The sequence below is a fragment of the Erinaceus europaeus genome, chromosome 13 (genome assembly GCF_950295315.1).
Source record: "Erinaceus europaeus chromosome 13, mEriEur2.1, whole genome shotgun sequence".
In the NCBI taxonomy this organism is placed as follows: domain Eukaryota; kingdom Metazoa; phylum Chordata; class Mammalia; order Eulipotyphla; family Erinaceidae; genus Erinaceus; species Erinaceus europaeus.
The window spans coordinates 11,415,401-11,435,373 of NC_080174.1; the positions used below are offsets into that span (position 1 = coordinate 11,415,401).

The window sequence follows — 19,973 nt, forward strand, 5'->3', positions numbered from 1 at the left end:
TGTGCACTTAACCCAGTGGCTACTGCCCAGCCCTGAAGCTCATTTGTTTAAAATGTTTTATTCATTTTATTTTAATGAGAGAGAGAAAGGGGGCAGGCCAGCTGGAGAACTGCTCCGCTCTGGTTTATGGTGCTGGTGGCGCTTGGGATTTGACCTGGGACCTTAGAACCTCAAGCGTGAGTCTTTGCAGAACCATTATGCCATCTCCTCGGCCCACAAAGTCATTTTTAATGACTTTTTAAATGAGCAGGAAGTGAAACTGAAACAGCAAACGCATTCTGTCTATGAAGAAAATTAAAAAATAAGTAACAGCACTCACAAACGCAGCACTCTATTGAGTAAATTAAAGCCTGAGTGGTTAACAGAAAAATTAATTCCTTCTCTATTGTGTACACCAACTACGTGCTAGAGAAAATATTATGGCTAGGGACGTAAACACTTAATATGCTTTGGTCTCTGGCATCAAAGTGAAGCAACAAGAATGTTCAAGAAAGAAAGGATTACAGTGAACAGTGAAGAGACCCCGAAGGCTGAGAATGAGACTCGCATGCAGGAGGCCCTGAGTTGAATTCCTAGCACAGCATAGAACAGAGCTGTGTTTTGCTCCTCTGTCCCCTCTCTCATAGAATATACATGTGCATTTTTTTTCTGTGGTGTTATATATGCTGATCCCCAGTGCTCCTGGGTCATGGGTTTTATTCTCTTTTTTCAGATGGGGGAGAATATCACAGCACCATTCCACATTCATAGAACTTCCCCTGGTGTTTTTGCATGATGTGTCCACATAGTGTCAGGGCTTCAACCTGCTGGGTCCTTCCACAGAGTAAGGCATTCATTCTCTTAGGCAAGCCTTTGAAGAAAACTGAGGGATTTGCACCAAAGCAAAGGATTCTGGGAAGGAGGTCAAGGAGGGATTTTGGCTGTGATGGTGATGGTGGTGGTGGTGGTGGTTTAGGTTTGGGGTTTGAGTTCATGGTGCAAAATTGTGGAAGGGGAACTAAATTGAGGGTGAGAATGTTTTACAGACACCTATCCTGGAGAGATTAGAAAGGGTACCTATGTATCAACAACTGTCCTGTAAGCCATTAACCCTCTTCCAGAAAAAACTATAAAGAAAAAAGTGTCAAAAAATCGGGGGGGGGGGTGGAATGGCAAGAGAGTTCACTCAACTAGTGGACTGCTTTGCCTCCTGTGTGTGATTCAGGTTCCAACTTGGCCCAAACTATATTGAAGAAATTATTTGGTGCTGGAGATGTCTGGATTGGAAGATAGTACCTAATGCCAGGGCTGGAGGACTGTTCCCTAGAAATGCAGGACTGACATCTAATATAGGATTGGGAAAACTACCTTAAATGCTTTATCTGATTCTTGATGCCACAATTGACAAGAGGTTACAGAGATGCCAGAGACTGTGTCAAACTCCTAAAACCATCCTTGGGCCAGACTTGCAGGGTGACAGAAAATGGTATAACCATGAGTGTGGTTAGAGGAACTAGAGGTACTGCACTTGGATGAGACAGGACATGTTCAGGGTGATCTGGTCATAGTGCACTTGGTATAAGACACACACTGCTGTGCCTGAGGTCCTGAGACTGAGCAAGGGCACCACATAGCAGCACCATGGACAGCACCAGGAAAGCAGCATGGATAGTGGAGTGGTGCTACAGTGTCTCTGCTCTCGTTCTCAAGAAAATATTAAGAGAAAAATAATTGGGTCAGGGATATTGTTTGGGTCCTGTATTATTTCCCTGGTAAAGAAGGGAAGGAAGGAAGGGAAAAAAGGAAGGAAGAAAGAGAAAGAATAAAGAGAGGGAGGAAGAGAAATAGAGAGAGGATGTTAATAAGGAAAGAAGGGAAGGAAGGAGGGCAAGTGTTGAGAACATTGTGTTTTATTGATTGTAAACAAGAGGAATTGTGGGCCAGGTCCATAACTACCATATGGTTGACATGAGCATACACAGACCTACAGCATAGATCATAAACTCATGAGGATTGTGGATATTAGAAGATTATGTAAGCAGGCATCTTGCAGGAGTTTGGCCTTTTTGTTCCTTCTTCACCCCCTTTTGTCTGTGACTGTTCCTATTTCCTCTTCTCTGGGGACTCGCAAGTATAGTAGATGACTGCTGGTGAACTAAGTACAAAGGCTCATGGCTCCTGCCACACATCCAGCTAGCTTTTTTCTCTATTTTTCCACTGTGGTTTTTATGCACCTAATAAACCTGCCACTTTTATAAAGCCCAGCACAAGCGCACCCTACTAATTTTTACTTTTTTACTATAGGCAGGCAGAGGGAGGGAAAGAAATATATGAGGCAAGAGGGAGAAATGATAAAAGGAAGGAAAGTATGAAGGAAGAGAAGGAAGGAGGATGGATAGAGGGAGAAAGTAAAGAAAAAGTGGAGGAAGGAAGAGAGAAAAAAGAAAAGGAATGTTAGATGAAGCTACTGGCTAAGTTTGTCAGTGGCTGAAAAGGAATTTGAGTTATTGCTCATGTGGAAGTTGTTGATGAAAAATAATTCCTGGCAACTGATTTAAAAGCATTAAGTTGTCACCTTCAAATGTAGACACATGAGGGCAAGAAGTCCCAATTTTATTTTATTTAGTTTGGTTTTTCCACTCTGTGTCTCCTATAGATGGAGCAGGTTTAAGGACCAAGGCTTTATAAACACCTGGACCAGTCTCATAATGAAGTGGCTATGAGTAAAGATTTGCTATAATGGGGACTCCAGTGAGGTGTAAATAGAAAGGATTCTCAACATAGACATAAGAATCCTATGTAATTCTTTTGGTGGTGGGAATGGTGTTTATGTACACTCCTATTAATTTGTAGTCATATAAATCTCTACTTAATTAATATGTGAGGGGAAATTGATTGCATGTCTCAAAATTTTTAAAGCACAGACTGAGTCTTTTTAATACATAGGCTGAGTCTTTGATATGTTGACTCTCTCAAAAGCCTAGACCAGGAAGAACAGAAGCAACTGGTGGCACAGCTATATACAAATAATGTCAAAGGACATAAATTATGGAGATATTGGGTATTATACAGCAAATACTAACAAAGGGATTTTTCAGAGTTAACCCAATTACCAAATAATGTGATTATAATAATAACTATCTATTGTCTTCTTGAATCCTAAGACAGCAGGAACCTCACATTTCCACTATAGAGCCATTATTTCCTCCAGTCCTGGAACCTTAGGGTGGGGCACACTTTCCTGCATGCTTCTCTTAATTCATACCAAATAATATTGCATCCGCTGATCCCAACCTAATCAATGCAATGATTACCACCTCAGCATGCTTCACTTCAGACTGTGTCCAGAGACTTCAGGAGTGGAATGACAACCCTTAAGCTTCATTACTCAGGTGAGACCTTTCCTTTCACAGTATTCTCTAATTCCATTCTAGGCGGTCCACTTCCTAACAAAGTCCCAAAACATAGATATAGACCAGTCCCGTGAGACAGAACATACGTTCACACGAATCCATAAACTAGGGCAAAATATATGCCTGAAAGCAAAAGTACACAATAGTCTGCAGGGAGTACACCCAACATGTCATCTGAACTATTCCAGCCTTTAGGTCCATGATTGTTAAACAATTAGTTTGGCTTTGTATGTTAACTCTCTTCAGCCACCAGGTTCCAGATGCCAGCATGATGCCGACCAGACTTCCCTGGACAGACAACCTCACCAATGTATCCTGGAGCTCCACTACCCCAGAGACCTACCCTCCTAGGGAAAGAGAGAGGCAGGATGGGAGTGTGGATCAACCTGTCAACGCCCATGTTCAGCGGGGAAGCAATTACAGAAACCAGACCTTACACCTTCTGCATCTCACAATGACCTTGAGCCCATACTCCCAGAGGGATAAAGAATAGGAAAGCTATCATGGAAGGGGATGGGATATGGAGATCTGGTGTTGGGAATTGTGTGGAGTTGTACCCCTCTTGTCCTATGGTTTTGTTAATGTCTCCTTTTTTAAATAAATAAATAATCCTATGTAATTAAAGGCCAGGGAAAGGTAGACAAGGAGGTAAATTATTAAGGAAGGTGACCTAACCAGCTTTAAGAACTCATTAGTTAAGGGGCAAGGGAAGGAAGAAATTTTTGTTTGTTTGTTTGTGTCTTTTTTTTTTAATTGCGGGGATTTATGGTTTACAATCAGCAACAAATACAATTTTGGCACTTGTGTAAAATTTCTGTTTTCTGCAAAATACTCTAAACCTCCAGTCTAGGTCCTCCTCCACCATCATGTACCAGGACCTCAAATACCCACCACAACTCCAGAGTCCTTTACTTTGATGCAATACACCAAACCTCTTCCAAGTTCTGATGTCTGTTTTCCCTTCTTTTATTATTTATCAACTTCTATGAGTAAGATCACCCCTTATTCCTTCTTCTATTTCTGGCTTAACTCATTTAACATGATTCATTCAAGCTTCATCCAAGATGAGGTAAAGAGGTTAAATTCATCATTTTTAATAGCTGAGTAATATGTATACCATAACTTTCTCATCCACTCAGCTGTTGTTGGACACTTGGGTTTCGGCTATTACAAATTGTGTTTCAGTGAAGATAGGTATACACAGATCTTTTTATTGATATTATAGATGGAAGATATTTTAAAGCCATTATTGTAGATTTTTAGAGTGTTCTGATATATGGCATTATGGTGATCTGACTGTTTATAGGAGACCTTTCAGAAACTCCTTGCAGGGTAGGTTTGGTGATAGTTGATTCCTTCAACTGTTGCTTGTAAGAAAAGGTTTTTATGCATACATCTAGTCTGAATGACACTCTAGCAGGACACAGTAGTCTTGGTTGAAAGCCTTTCTCATTAAGTACTCAATAGATATCGTGCCATTCCCTTCTGGACTTTAGTGTTTGTGTGGAGAAATCTGCTGCTAATCTTATGGGTTTTCCTCTGTAGGTGACTCTTTGTTTTTCTCTTGCAACCTTCAGGATCCTTTCTTTATACTTATCTCTTTTCATTCTAAATATGATGTGTCTTTTATTCTGGGTTAATTCTGTTTGGGACCCTCTGGGCTTCTTGAATCTTTGTCTTTTATGTTGTCTACACTATGGAAGTTCTCATCTATTATGTCCTGTAGAATGCTTTCTTCCCCTCCCTCTCTTTCTTCCTCTGGTAAGCTAATAATGCATATATTATTTCTTCTGAAGTCATCTGACATGTCTCTGTTGTTGTTTTCAGTATCAATCTCCTTTTTGAGATCTCTTACTTCTTTCTTAGTTTTTTCTAATTTGTCCTCAATCTTACTAATTCTGATTTCTGCCTCATTTATTCTATTCTCTCTCCCCTCTTCTGTTTTCTGTAGCTCAAATATTTTGTTACAAATATTTTGTTCTGATACTGTTTTAGCTTGTTCAGTTAGTTGTGCTCTTAGCTCAGCTGTTTCAGCTTTCAGCTCTCTAATTACCTTGAGATAGTGTTTTCTTTCAGAGTTTCATTTGTTGTTTCCCCATTTCTGATTACTATACTTGCACACTCTTTCTTCAGTCCTGTGACTAATTCCTCAATTAGTGTTTGGATGTTGACCTCATTCTTCTGTGCTTCTACCTGTGGGGGCTTTTAGATAGACTTTTGTCCTGGTTCATTTCTCCAGTGTTTTTCCTGGGTTTAAGCATTTTTATAATGTGCTATGAGGTCCTTCTCTCAGTACTTTCCAAATTACTGATCACTCTTGACTTAAATTAACTTGTGTCTATGTAATGTATTTAAAGAGTTCACAATTGTGGAAATTAACAGTTGTTTCACTGTTATCTCAATCCCTGAGTTGATGCACTGTGGATGTTAAAACCTCTTTTGTTCTTTTTCTTCCCTATAGGCTATGGTAGCCTGAGGGCTTTTAAAGTATAAGTAGGCTTTTTAGCTTAATCATTCACTCCTGACCAAAAGATAAATTAGGGTGGGGGAGAGATAGCACAGTGGTTATGCACAAAGACTCCCATGCCCCGAGAATTCAAAGCCCTGGGCTTAATTCAGCCACTCTTCCAGCAGCCAGAACCAAGTTGGAAGTACTATTTGGCCCTGTCAGTTTCCAAATAAATCCTGTTTATACTCTGTGGGTTCTGTGGCAGTTATTCACTGTGTCTGCCCAATTTATCAGAACAATGTGGAAAGGCTCCAACTATACAGCCCTACCTCTAACCCACAGGGATGTAGAGCTTCTCTCCTGAGTTTCCTGGCCAGTTCTCTGCCCCCAATGTCAGCATGGGGTTTCCCCTTTACTGCTCCAGCCTCCAAGAAGCAGAAGCAATGGAGACTCACAGTCGCATTTGGTGAGCCTTAAGGAAGTCCTCTCCTCCCTTCAGCAGTCTTTTTGTTGGTAAGACTGGAGGTGGCACCATAACTGGCAAACTGCCAGACTGTTACCAGGATCTTGGGAGTAGATATGGGCTTTAGCCCCAGGAATCCCCCCTTAGGCTCCTCTCTGTTCATGAGTCACATGTGTTTACATTCATTGGCGATTTGGTGGGTTCCTAAAGTAGTCCTGTCTTGTTGAGATCCCAGGTGATCTCCTTTAATATTCCTAGGTGACCAGGGAGAGGAGAGGGGAAGAGGGAAATACAGCTGCTGCTGCTACTAGCCCTGCCTCCCCACAGATCTTTTTAAATGGTGTTTCTAATTCCTTAGGATATATCCCCAGGAGAGGAATTATAGGGTCATAGGGTGTGTCTATTTCTAGTCTTCTGAAGTTCTCCAGTCTGCTCTCCACAGGGGTTGGACCAACTGATATTCCAACCAGCAAAATAGGAGGATTTGCACAAGGATTTTTTAAGTGTGTGGATGATAGGTATGTCCATTCTGGATAAAGTGAAGCATAGTAGGAGAAATTTCCTGGGGTTGGACATGGTTAGTTGACAGTTGCTAAGAAGCATGCCCATGGAGAAATTTAGTAGATTGATGATATAAGTGTGTTAAACTAAAGAGCATGTTGCTGACTATATTCAAGTTATAGAGTTGGGAATTAGCAGGAAAAGCATGATGATTGATATAAAAGAAATTGGATGGCTAGGATTAACTAAAAGAGGTATGCAAACAAAAAACAAGTCAAACAAGTCCTGAAAAAATAAAGTCATTCTATGTTGAAAGCAATGATTTGAAACCTTAAGAATAAACATTTCTCCTTACCAAAAAAAAAAAAAAACCACTTTTCAACTTAAAAAAAATTACAACAGGGCTACCATATAATTTATTTCTTATTTCTTATTTTTTTCTTCTTCTTCTTCTTCTTTTTTTGGACTCATTATGTCCCAAGTCATTAAACAGAGGTCCAGAAAGGGACAAAATGACATCTGTTGTTGGTTATTCTGCAAAAGGTCAACTCTGGTCACATATGAGACTTTTTATCAAAGTACTTTCAACTGTAAGAATTCAGAAAAGGCATAAAATGTAGTGGTTTCTTGTCATTTCTGGTTGCTGGTTGGTGAGGGAACAGTTCATCTTTTCTCACATTAGGACATAAGCATGAAAAGATGGTTGTGTTTTCCCTCTGACAGAAGGCTGAGGGAAAAGGGTTTCCAGTCTTTCAGAGACCCCCTAGAACTGAAATCCTGATATTGTACTCTCTCCTCATTGGCTTGACTAGGTCCACTAAGAAGTTCCCTGCAGCCCCTGTCTCAGCAATGAGGTCACCTGACTCTTCCCAGCAGTCATTGCACTAGCTTCCTGTTTGGGGAAAAACTGAACAGCCTGACACTACTGGCTCACAGGTGCCAATCTTGTGAGAGTCCAACCACTCTTTCTTCAGGGGAGCCAGCAAAGTTGATGGAATTTTGTTTGTTTGTTTTTTCTTAAAAAAGCTATGTGCCAGTCTGCAGAGACAGTTAAGGGAAATTGTTGGGCAGTACGACAGCTTCCCCCTGCTTAAATGCTGCAGTCTATTTACATAACCACTGTTACCTAAGAACCGCCCTGCCTGCAGGGTACTGGTTTAATCCCCACTAGTTCAAACTGTCTTTTTGCTCCACCCCCTCTCCTAGTCACACCCTTTTTGTCCACCACTCTCTTTTCGCTCCACCCTCTCTACGTCATATCCTGTTTCCACCCTATTTGGCGAGTATAAATACAGCTGCTCTTCTGATTAAAAACACTTGGAATTGCCTTCCAGCTCAGAGAGTCCCAGAGTCTCTCTCCTGCGATGCTAGCCCGGCACGAGTTCCTGATCCCTCTGCCACGCAGCAGCCCAGGTTGGCTCCTGTCGAGTTCTCTCCAACCCAGAGAGCACTTGCTTGGGAAGAAGCACCCTCAGGCTATCCCAGCAGGAAATAAAACTTAAAATTTCTTCAGCCATTTTGTTTTCTTGGAACTGTAATACTTTTATTTTTTTTATTTATTTATTTTCCCTTTTGTTGCCCTTGTTTTTTTTTTTTATTGTTGTTGTACTTATTACTGTTGATATTGATGTCATCTTTGTTAGATAGGACAGAGAGAAATGGACAGAGGAGGGAAAGACAGAGAGGGGGAGAGAAAGACAGACACCTGCAGACCTGCTTCACCACTTGTGAAGTGACTCCCCTGGAGGTGGGGAGCCGGGGGCTCGAACTGTGCTCCTTAGCCCGTCCTTGTGCTTTGCGCCATGTGTATTTAACCTGATGAGCTACCACCCGACTCCCAAGAGACTTTTTGAATATAAGTATTTTTTTCTTCTGTGAGAGAAGTCATCTTAATTCTGTCAATTAAAATTAAAGAGACTATCCACGTTCACTATTTTTGAACCCGTCTGATATCCAACCAATATTCCACTGTCGTCAATCCAAAAGGAAGGGACTCTATTGTTGTTCTGTCTTGCTCTGCCTATGCCCTATAAAACAATTTGGGAAACTCTCCATGAAATAAAAGGATCAACATTCCTTATCTCACTATCATCATCACTCAGTGTCATGCTTAGCTTCTCAAGTCAGCTTCCAAACCAAAAGAGAGTTATGTTAGAACTGGAGATGGGCGTGAAGGCAAGTCATGTGATTAAAAACAAAAAGCACTTTATCAGCATAAGTCTGGCTTAGATTTAGTAGTGAAAAATATCTGTCTTCAAGAGTGTCAAGGATCTCACACAGTTCAGATTACAAATGAGAAAATTGTGGAATCTCTAGAATAACACACAAAAAAGAGTACAAGCATATATACAGGCACACAAGTCAATAACACGTCTACCATGTCAGAAAAAAAAGAGCTTATTAATATTTAGCAAGACGGTGGAGTAATCAGCTTTAATTCAATGTGAGAACATATGATACCCTCCCTGAATTTATACTATCTTGTGATGACCACGCTAGTAGTGGCCCTAGACGAGAACTTGCTTATTCCTGGCAATGACTGGGATGCATTGGATCGACCTTCCCGTGGTGCATCCCGTGAGTACCCATTCATTGGGGAAACTGACGATCCTTCCTAGCCGACTGAATCCACATGGATCCCAGTCACTTTCAAAGCCAGCAACAAGCAGCTCCTGACAGCTTTCAACCTGACCTGTTGACTGGCTACGAAAGAAGGGCAAACGCAAGAAGAAGAAGAACTGACTGATCAGCTCTGGTTTGTTCATGAAATGCTTGAATGGAAACACTCTGCAAGAAGTCATTATGTTTCATACGTACAGGAAGAGGAAAATATCTACTGGCTACTCTATTAAAAGTCCACATGTCTCTACAGGGCTTTAAACCTTCACTAAAGTAGAATGAGGCACCACTGCAAAGAAGCCATATGCAATCCAAGGAACAAGGAATTGTGCTGAGGCCAGATCTGCCCCCTTGCTAGTTATGTGAGCGTGGATGAATCATTTCATCTCTGGTGCTTGGGATAGTCCTGGCACTTCAGGTGTGCTCTATAATAATTTTTGAATGGATGGATAGGTTGCTCCGGGCTTCAATAACTTCATCTATACAATGGGAATGATGATAGCATCACTGACATGTGCTGTGGTGAAAACTAAAAAGGACATAATGAACACCTCATATTGCCTGGGAAATATTGGTAATCAATAACTAAAAAACAGCTGTCATTGCTGTTGGTCCTTTTTCCAAGCTGAAAAAACTCGCAAGCATTATGGAATTGGTACATTTGCTTCTCACACCTTGACCATGAGTTTAACTATCTAGAATCATATACACTGAGTGACTAGGGAAATAGCTCAACTGGTAGACCTGCAGAGCTGAGGCTCTGTGTTCTATCCCTAGTGCCATGCATACCAGAATGGCGTTTTCATTTCTCTTTCTCTCTGTCTCTCTCTCGCATTTGAAACTCTCTATCTCATATGGAATTAAAATAAATCTAACATATAAAGGATGAGATAAATTGATGTCAGAATTATTATACATTTGTGTTTGATTTCTATGAGTTTCTCACAGAAAAATAAAAAGGTATTAAATGCATAAAAAACATTAGGAAGTCAAGAAATACTGTACAGTCTTTTTTGGACCCCAGGTTAAGACCCTTTGGTAGGGGAAAGACAGATGATTGATTCCCTGGGTGACCCTTAAAGGCTGATGGTAATTTCACATACATGACATCACAGTGGGGGAGTCCTATCCCAGCCCCATACTCCTTGACATGCTCCTATGAGATTACTCAAGAGCCAAGAGATTATTATTAGCTGTTGGATATGTTTTGTACATATGAGGAAGAGATGGGGATGATGTTGTAATACAAATCTGGTAGAAAGTATTGCTTTTTAAGAGTATGTAGAGGAACTGGCCTTCATGACTCACTTCTGATTACTCACTTAGAAGTTATTAAAGGAAATGGTTAATATTCTTCCTGAACTCCAAAATGTCTGTGAAAAATTCATCAAGATTGGAAGACTAAAGGTAAATAGCAATTCTTAAAATAAAGTATTAAATTTATGGATTATAAAATTACTTCCAGATGTCAAAAGAACACATTTTATCGACTCTAAGGAGTTGGTTTTCTATTAATAAGGATCTAGGTATGAAACAGATAAGTAGATGCTTAAAAAAAAATCCATGCTTCTCCCAAATTGTTCATAAAGATTGTCAGATGTGTCAGACACCGAATCTCTGGTGTCTGAGCAGAATTGACCGGCTGAGAACTGGTCAAGAAGACCTGAATGTTCATTTGGCCATTGACATGACTGCTTTCAGGGGCAGTTGGGAATGGATGAGGTCAGACCTGACCACCCAGTCCACTTCGAAGACCTGCCATGGATTCTGTCCATGATGTCTCAGACACCAATAAAAGTCACATTTTAACACTGGAGATTCACCACAACACCAATTCAACTAAAAGCCAAGTAGCCATTTCCAAGCATTTAGTTCTGGCTAAAAGAAGGTGGTGAAGAACACCTAATATTTGGAATGTGAGCTGAGGAGAAGAAAACAGATCCAATTCATAAACACACAAAGAAGCCCAGCCCTGCTCCAGGACAACTGGACATACTCAGTTACAGTAACCAAGGATAAGATCTCTGTCAGATGTCTACAAGACTGTGCATGATTAATGCTTTCATTAAATCTAGAATTCTAGTGAACACAGAGGGTTGCTGATCCCTTTGCTCACCCTTTCCCAGTTCGGGAAGTATCTGGCTCTTCAACACATGATTCACTGAGTTATCTCTGCCTCAAGCCAAAGCTGAGAGGAGGATGCAGTCTTGCTGGGACTCTGCCTGCACAACGCCATCTCTCCCAGTGGTCATTTGATCTTCCTCCACATAGGGAGTGAGAGACAGGGAGAGGGGGAGCGAGAGAGAGGAAGACAGAGGGATGAAAAGGGAGAGGGTGAGAGGCCCCATTCTACCATTCTAGAAGCTTCCATTCTGCAGGTGTTCTCATGTGGCAACCCAGAGCTCAAACTTAGGTTCTTGTACATGGTAGCATGCACTCTACTGGGTGAGACACCTTTTGGCCCCTTTCCCTTATAATGTTACACAAAAATGAGATTTCAAAAAGATCCTGAGTTAATGTTTGCTAGAAGTTAAGAATCAAAAAAGAAAAGGAAGAAAAAAGAAAAGAAAACAACAGTAATTTTATTGACAACTATAATATAGCATAATATAGAACAGTCTCCTAAATGAAGATATCTTTGGGAGAATGTATAAACGCACATATGCCCACATTTCTCCTGACCATTTGATATTCATCCTAAACTGGGAAGCTTCTGAAAAATAGTTTCTGAGAAAGAATAGTCCTAACAGAAAAATACAATAAAAAAAAAAAAGCAATACAACTGAAGACAGAAATGGTTGTAAAATCCTGACAAGCAATAAAAAGATCTGGAGATGCTCTTGTCCCATCTGGAAGACTCTAGCTATAGCTCCAAGGGTTTTTCACCTCCCCCAGGCTTTCAGTGACTTGAGTTCTAAGTTTTTTAACCCAGCGGCATCTCTAAAGCTTTCTCACTCTGTTTTACTCTTTCTGCCTACAGTCTTCTGCTTCTCCAGCCAGCGGAGTTTTAGTGACTTGAATTTTGAACCCTAACAAAAATTTCCAATCATTTGTGTCCCTCTAAAAGCGCAGTGAATGTTAAGAAAGAGACGGAGAGTGGGCAGCAACTTGTTGGGAAGTAACTTGGGTCTCTGGCTTTATCAGCTTCTAGCAATCACATTACTTCTCAGGGTGCATTTTCCTCTGGATGCACCAGTATTAATAGTCCTAACAGTTTTCACCTGTCCATTTAATGGAGTCCTGACTGCTATAAAGTTAGCCCTGTTGTTACTCTGTGTCTTCTGTCTCATTTTGCAGCGCTGGGTCTACATTGGGGAAGGGAGCATTTTATTATTATTTCATCAGAGTGCAGAAAAGGAGTCTAGATTTCCCATAGTTGCTACAAAAATAATCATGAGATTTGAGCATGAGGAATTGAGTTGACAGTTATCTTGGGTCCCAATTTCTGATTTTGGAAAAAGTATTTCTTAGGGGTTGACTGGTGGCATACTTGGGTAAGCACACACATATTATCAAGCTCAAAGACATGGGTTCAAGCCCCGACACTTCACCTGCAGGGCGGGGGGGGGGGCACTTCACAAATGATGAAGTAGGTCTGCAGGTGTCCATCTTTCTTTCCCTCTCTATCTCCTCATCCTCTCTTTACTTCTCTCTGTGCTATCTAATAATAATAACAGTAAAAATGGTCACCAGGAGTAGTGGATTTTTAATGCTGGCACCAAGCAAGCCCCAGTGATAACCCTGGTGGCAGAAAAAAAAAAAAAGAATTATTCTGATGAGGGAGATAAAACCAGAAAGGAAGACAGGGCAGTACACAGTTCAGGTAGAGGGCAGTGCAGAGCGTTAAACCTGGGATGCCTAGAGCCTCAGGCATGCAAGTCCTGTGGTCTTAGACTAAACTCTTCCCAGCCACTTTACTCCAGCTGCCACTCTCCCTCTTCCTCCTCCTCCTCATCCTTCTCCTTTTCTTTTTTGCTTGTTTTTCATATTTGAGATCTCATAAATACATGATTTTATCATCCATTTTATCAGCCATTATTTCCCATTCAGATAAAGTCACAGAGAGAGTAAGAAGACTTAAAGAAGGAAAGAAATACACAGAGAGAAATTCCAGCACCAGAGCTACTCCCGAGACCACAGCACCTACCTTTTGGTGCCATGGTCGCACGCAGGGAAGAAGCACACCCGCTACCTGCTGAGGCGATCTCTTTCATCCCCTTCTAGTTTTTGAATGGTCTACCAAAGATGCCTTTGGTCAATAAATCACATTTAAAATTATTATCATTATTTATTGGGTAATAAGTAATGATAGACACAGCCAGAAATTAAGAGGGAAGGGAATGATAGAGAGGGAGAGAGGCAAAAAGACGCCTGCAATGCTGCCACAACACTTGTAAACCTGCCCCCTGCAGGTGGGGACTGGGGGCTTGAGCCTGGGTTCTTTCACATGCATTGTAACTTGTGTGCTCGACCAGGTGGCCAACACGTGTCCCCAATAAATTACCTTTTTATTGAATTGATGAAAAAATAAGTATTTGACAAGACAGTGCACAAGTCATCTATCAATACTGATACTGACATGAAAGATAATATCTGTTCATATCATATTATATATAGTAGATAATACAATATAAATGAGAACAAGTGATCATATGTACAAACATTATACATGTGTAATATAAACAAAACATTGATGATAGTAAATATTAAATATTAATGACAAAATGATTGACAGAGTCCAGGTGGTGGTGCATCTGGTTGAGCACACATGTTATAATGTGCAAGGATCCAGGTTCAAGCCCTTATTCCCCACCTGCAGGAGGAAAACTTCAAGTGTGGTGAAGCAGTGCTGAAGGTGTCTCTCTCCACTTCTCTATCCCACCGACCCCCATCCTCTCCATTTCTGGCTATCTCTATCAAATAAAATTAAAAACAAGGGAGTTGGGCAGTAGCACAGCGGGTTAAGTGCATGTGGCACAAAGTGCAAGGACCAGCATAAGGATCCCGGTTTGAGCCCCGGGCTCCCCACCTGCAGGGGAGTCACTTTACAGGCAGTGAATCAGGTCTGCAGGTGTCTATCTTTCTCTCCCCCTCTCTGTCTTCCCCTCCTCTCTCCATTTTTTTCTGTTCTATACAACAATGACATCAATAACAACAACAATAACTACAACAGTAAAACAAGGGCAACAAAATGGGAAAATAAATATTAAAAAACAGGAAAAAATTAAAAAGTGAATAAGCAAACAGATTGCCGTATGTATGAATACAAAGTTATTCCCCAAACATTGATCTGGCAACACTACTAACTGATTTTTGGTAAAACAACTAATAGTGAAATTCTCTCCATATTGTAGATTTCTTTTACTTTACTCTTTTGGTAAGAACAAGGTTGAGCATTTATACCGGGAAAGATGTGTTTGGCTATCAGAAGTCCTTCTTGCCCCATTTTCTCAGCAGGGATCAAGTATCAGATAAACACCTTCAGAATGGGCTGGAAGCTTTCTTACTCCCATCTTCTTTGTCCTTAATAGGGAGAGAATAGCTTCCTACTATTTGAAATGACCCAAGAGACCCTGTTCTCTGCACTTTATTCAGAGTGAAATGTCGGGGGGGGGGGGTGGTTATCTAAGGCAAACACCTTAACAACAAAAATACAGCCATCTCTTCAATATTTACAGAAGGTACCTTCAAGGTACTGCTTAGGAACTGCAATCAGTGCACTTGTTTTTTTTGTATATTTGGGTGGGTCCCCCAAACTGTCAGGGTACCTTCTGTATGCATGCTTCTCACTCTTTTGTTAGGAAAGTGGGTGATATATATCCATTATTGAGCAGGGTGTCACATGACAGGAGTCAAGGCAAAGTGTCAAAGGAAAAATCAAAACAAGTACATAGGTGTCATCTCTCTCCCTCTCCCCCTCTCTCCCTCTCCCTCCCCCTCTATCTCCCTTCCTCCCCCTCTCTCCCTCCTCCTCTCCCTCTTTTTAATTTTTTATTTATTTCTATTTATTTGATAGAGACAGCCAGAAATAGGGAAGAGAGAGACAGAAAGTGGGGGAATAGTGTTGGTATGCATGAGACCCCTTCTGTTTCATTTGGTTTAAATCCCCCCTGCTTAACACTATTCTATTTACATAACTACTGTTAACAAGTTCCACCCTCCCTCCAGGGCATTGGTGGTTCAGTGATAGGATTCTCGCCTGCTCCACCCCTCTCCTTGTCACACCCTGATCCCTTCTTTGTCACACCCTGATTTTCACCAGTCACTTTTCTCTCCACCCTCTCTATGTCACATCCTGTTTCCACCCTACTTGGCAAGTATATATAAAGACAGTATTGTGAGTTGTACTGTACCTTGAGTTTAGCTTGGCTCGTCTTGGATTGTGCTGCGTCCTGCATGAATAGAGAGATGCTGCCTGCAGCTCAACCATGAGTCCCTGGTCGTCTGTTACCCGCCCGTGAAGCTAGCCCGGCGAAAACAACATAACCCATCGAAAACAACAGAATGGGGTTTGAACCCAGGTCCTTGTGCACTGTAACATATGTGCTCAACCAGGTGCGCCACCACAGGAACCATTTCCTTTCCTCTCTTCCTCTCCCTCGCTCCTCTCCCTTTCTCTCCCCACCTGTTCAGATATGCACTATAACTTGCTTTCACTCCTGACCACTACCATCTCTCCTGCTGTTGCCTAGTAAACTTCAGTTCACTCTAGTTCAAATTAACTAACTAACCAACTAAACAAATAAAATAAGGGGCCAGAGAAATAGCTCATTGAATATGGAGCCTGTATTGCTATGCACAAGGCTCGGGTTCAAATCCAACAAAAACCCTGGTGGCAAATAAAAGAGTTTTGAGGGACAGGGAGAAGAAGCTATTCAATCATATCACACAGAGTCTGTGTATTCAGACTGAACACTCATGGATTTACCCATTTGCCAGGCTGTCTGTGATAATGGGACACTTACTCCGTATCTGTATGATACTTTTGTTCATTTGTAAAAACAATGATAATTTCAATAACTACTTCCTGCGATTAGTGAGGTGACTAAAGAAATCACTCTCTGTAAAGAGGCATTAGAATAGCGCCTGGCAAAGTGTTAGCATGCTAGGCACCATACACTATTCGTATTATTCTATTACAATACAGAAAATTGAGAGGCTGAGAACAGTCCCTCTCTCTACCATCACTGGTCATTTCCTTCACTATAAAGTAGCAATAATGGTAAGGACTGCCTCACTCTCCGAAGGGAGGCTGGGTCATTCTACCCTTCTACTAGAGGAAGACTGGTCCTGAAATGAATGCAGCCTAGAATATTCCCAGCTGGAAGTCCCTACAATTGCTACCTTATAATGTGGGCAAGGTCCTGGAGAGGCCCACAAGAAGACTTATGATAGCATTCCTATTGGAAGTGACCAGTGATGGTGGAGGGAAGGGTAGATTAGTTGTTTTCACCCATCACTGTCTATGTGGGAATCCAAAGGTTCCCTGACTAGATAGAGCCTTAGATGATGGAATGACCTGGAATTGACCAAAAAGGTCTGCAAGCTTAGATATCGGAGACTCCGAGGTTACACAGGCTCCTGTAGTAAACAGGAACATATGTAGGCCCTCGGAGAAGTTAATGGGGTAACAGCTAATTGTATTTATATACTTTATTCAAGCTTGGAAGCTACTATCTGCCCTAAGTCCATCTGTCAAGCTCAGGCAAAAAATGATAAAGTCATGGGCCCCATGGGATATGCTTTAAAAAGACTTCCTAGGTCCTTTACATCCTTAGATCTCTATTCTTAACTGCTCTATTTCTACTTTTTGGTTCCTGTGTATTAAACATTTTGTCCTGCTTTATATATTACAGCCCTTCAGCCACCAAGTTGCAGATGTTACCCTGATTCCATTTGACTTCCATGGACAGGCAACCAATGTGTCCTAAAGTCTCAGCTCTCCAGAGCCCTACCCCACAAGGGAAAGATAGAAACAGGTTGGGGTATGAACAAACTGCCAATACCCATGTCCATCAGAAGACAAAACTGCCACCTTCTGCACCCCCAAAAGAATTCTGGTTCATAGTTCCAGAGGGAGAGGAATGATAAAAGAAGATGACCAAAGAGCTCTGAACTCCAGCTCCATCAGGACCTGGAGAAAGAGAGAGAGAGAGGAAAAAGGAAGGACTTCTGGAAGTAATAACAGGCATAGGTGTGACTTATAAAGGAAGAGAATGTAGAACCATAGGGAAAAATGGCGTGTGTGCGTGTATGTGTAATAGTTAATAAATATCTGTGACCCTGGGTGAATTACTACAGTTTCCAATAGAGGCAACGGGGACACAGAACTCTGGTGGTGAGAACAGTGTAGAATTATACCCTTGTTATCCAATAATTTTGTAAGTCAATATTAAATGACTAATAAATACAATGAAACAATGAAGATGTTTTTTTCTGGGGCCCCAGTTTTAGAAAAGGTTCTAGAAAAATTCATGACCAATGCACCTGATTTGATTGCTCTGAAAATAATATGATATAAAAAAGAAAGGAAGAGAGAGGAGGAGAGAAGGGAGGAGGTATATAAAGAAGGCAGAGAAGAAGAAAAGAAAAAGAAACAGGAAGGATAGAGGGAAAGAGGGATGAGGAAAAGCTTGGCTCCTTGGAAGTGAAAGCGTCAAAAGTAGATCTGTTCTTTGAAACTATCTAAGTTTAAGATGTTCGTTTCAATGCCTCCACAATTAATACAAACTACAAATAAAGAGATAGCTATTCATTTGCATATTTACCTTCATTGGGGGGGAGAATGATACACATTTCTGAGGCACCCAAGTACTTAAGTATAGATTCTTAAAAGTAGACATGAGTTATTTTTAATTTTTTAAAATTATCTTTACTTATTGGATAGACACAGCCAGAAATTGAGAGGGAAGAGAGAGATAGAGAGGGAGATATACAGAGAGACACCTGCAGACCAGCTTCTTCACTTGTGAAGTTCTCCCTGTGCAAGTGGGGACTGGGGGTTTGGACTTGGGTCCTTGTAAGAAGTGTACTCAACCAGTTACGCCACCATCAGTCCCCATAAGCTACATTTTTATTAATACTAATACCACACAAACTTATTAAAATAATAGTGTTCACTAATTAAAAAAATAATAGTGGTGTATAAAAAGAACACATTTCTAAAAGTGGAGGGAGATGCTACCAACCAAGCCAAGACTTTGCTAAATTCCTGGGAGAGAAGGGTCGGGTGAGACGGTGCATGAGGTGTTAAAGCACATGAGAGCTCTACAGTGTGAGAGTCCCTGGTCACAACTAGATCCACTCATCACCAAGCAGAAGGATGAGCCACAGGCATTGGAGGATGTGTACATGACCTGTTTGGATAAGGTCAAGTCTCCCAGCATGCTAGTAGGAGAGAGAGAAAAAGGATTATCCTAAGAGACAGTTCCATATGGGCGAGTGAACACATACACACACACACACACACACACACACATGCACAGACACACATGCATATGTTCATGCATACATAGGTACTTGCGCTGACACTTGAAAAGGCAACAAGCAAACGACTAGTTGATCATAGTTTCCACAGTAAACCTTTGGTGTGAGTCATGCCATCTCAGTCACTACATGTAATGGCAGACAACAATACACAACAAAGCGACAGCTGTTTGCATTGCAGTGCTATTTACAATAGCCGGGATGCAGAAATAACACAGGTGGACCAATGAAATTGCTAGATGAGTGGGTTAAGATCTATCATATGAACACCGTGGAATACCGCTCTGTACTACTGTGGCTACAACATGGATGGGACAGGAGAACAAGATCCCAAGTGGCATAGGTCATAGGAGAAGGGCAAATACCAGATAATGTCACCCACATGTGGGCTATTAAAAAAAAAAAAGCACAGGAACTGAGAAATTCAAATAAACACAATCACTTAAAAAACTGAAATCACCCAACAGGGAGATGGAGGTGGCCTGAAAAATGAAAGAGACCCAGTGGTCCTGCAGTATAGGGATACTGGGACATTTCTATCCCTCTGGGACTATCTACCAGAGTTCTTTTGGGGGTGCTGGGCTAGGTGTGGATGCACGTCCCTTGGAGAGGTATGAGATCCTATCTCTAAATTATATACAACTTTGGAAATCTAATGTTGCCTCCATTAAAAAAAGGAAACAGCTACTTGTTTTCCACTGGAAATAAGACCAGAAAGTAAGTCTGTCAAGAGGTCATGTAAGTCTTCCTAGGAAACCTTAAAGGTGAAAAGCTAGAACTCAGAGCTTCAGAAGCAACAGTATTTAAAAAATACATATTAGTGATGTAATATTGATTTACAGATTATGAGACAACAGGGGTGTAATTTGACATCGTTCCCACCACCAGAGTTCTGTGATCCCATAACCTGCACTGGAAATTGCTGTAGTTCTCCCAAGGTCACAGTCTATGGACTGACTATTATTTCTATAACTATACCTATTTATATATATTTCCCATTCCCCCCACCCCTATAGTCCTGCCTTCTCTTTCCAAGTCACACTTATACCTACTACTACTTCCA

General features: G+C 41.2%; 2 protein-coding genes across 3 annotated transcripts in view; one reads left to right on the top strand and one right to left on the bottom strand.

Moving 5' to 3' along the window:
- ESR1 (estrogen receptor 1) overlaps positions 1–19,973 on the bottom strand; it is a 488,249-nt gene that overhangs the window by 97,563 nt on the left and 370,713 nt on the right. The window lies entirely within an intron of this gene.
- The window catches only part of RMND1 (required for meiotic nuclear division 1 homolog), a 630,052-nt gene continuing 611,365 nt past the window's right edge, over positions 1,287–19,973 (top strand). The window contains exon 1 of the mRNA XM_007516629.3: positions 1,287–1,295. The gene's annotated coding sequence lies outside the window, so the exon portion shown is untranslated. The remainder of the gene's footprint in view (positions 1,296–19,973) is intronic.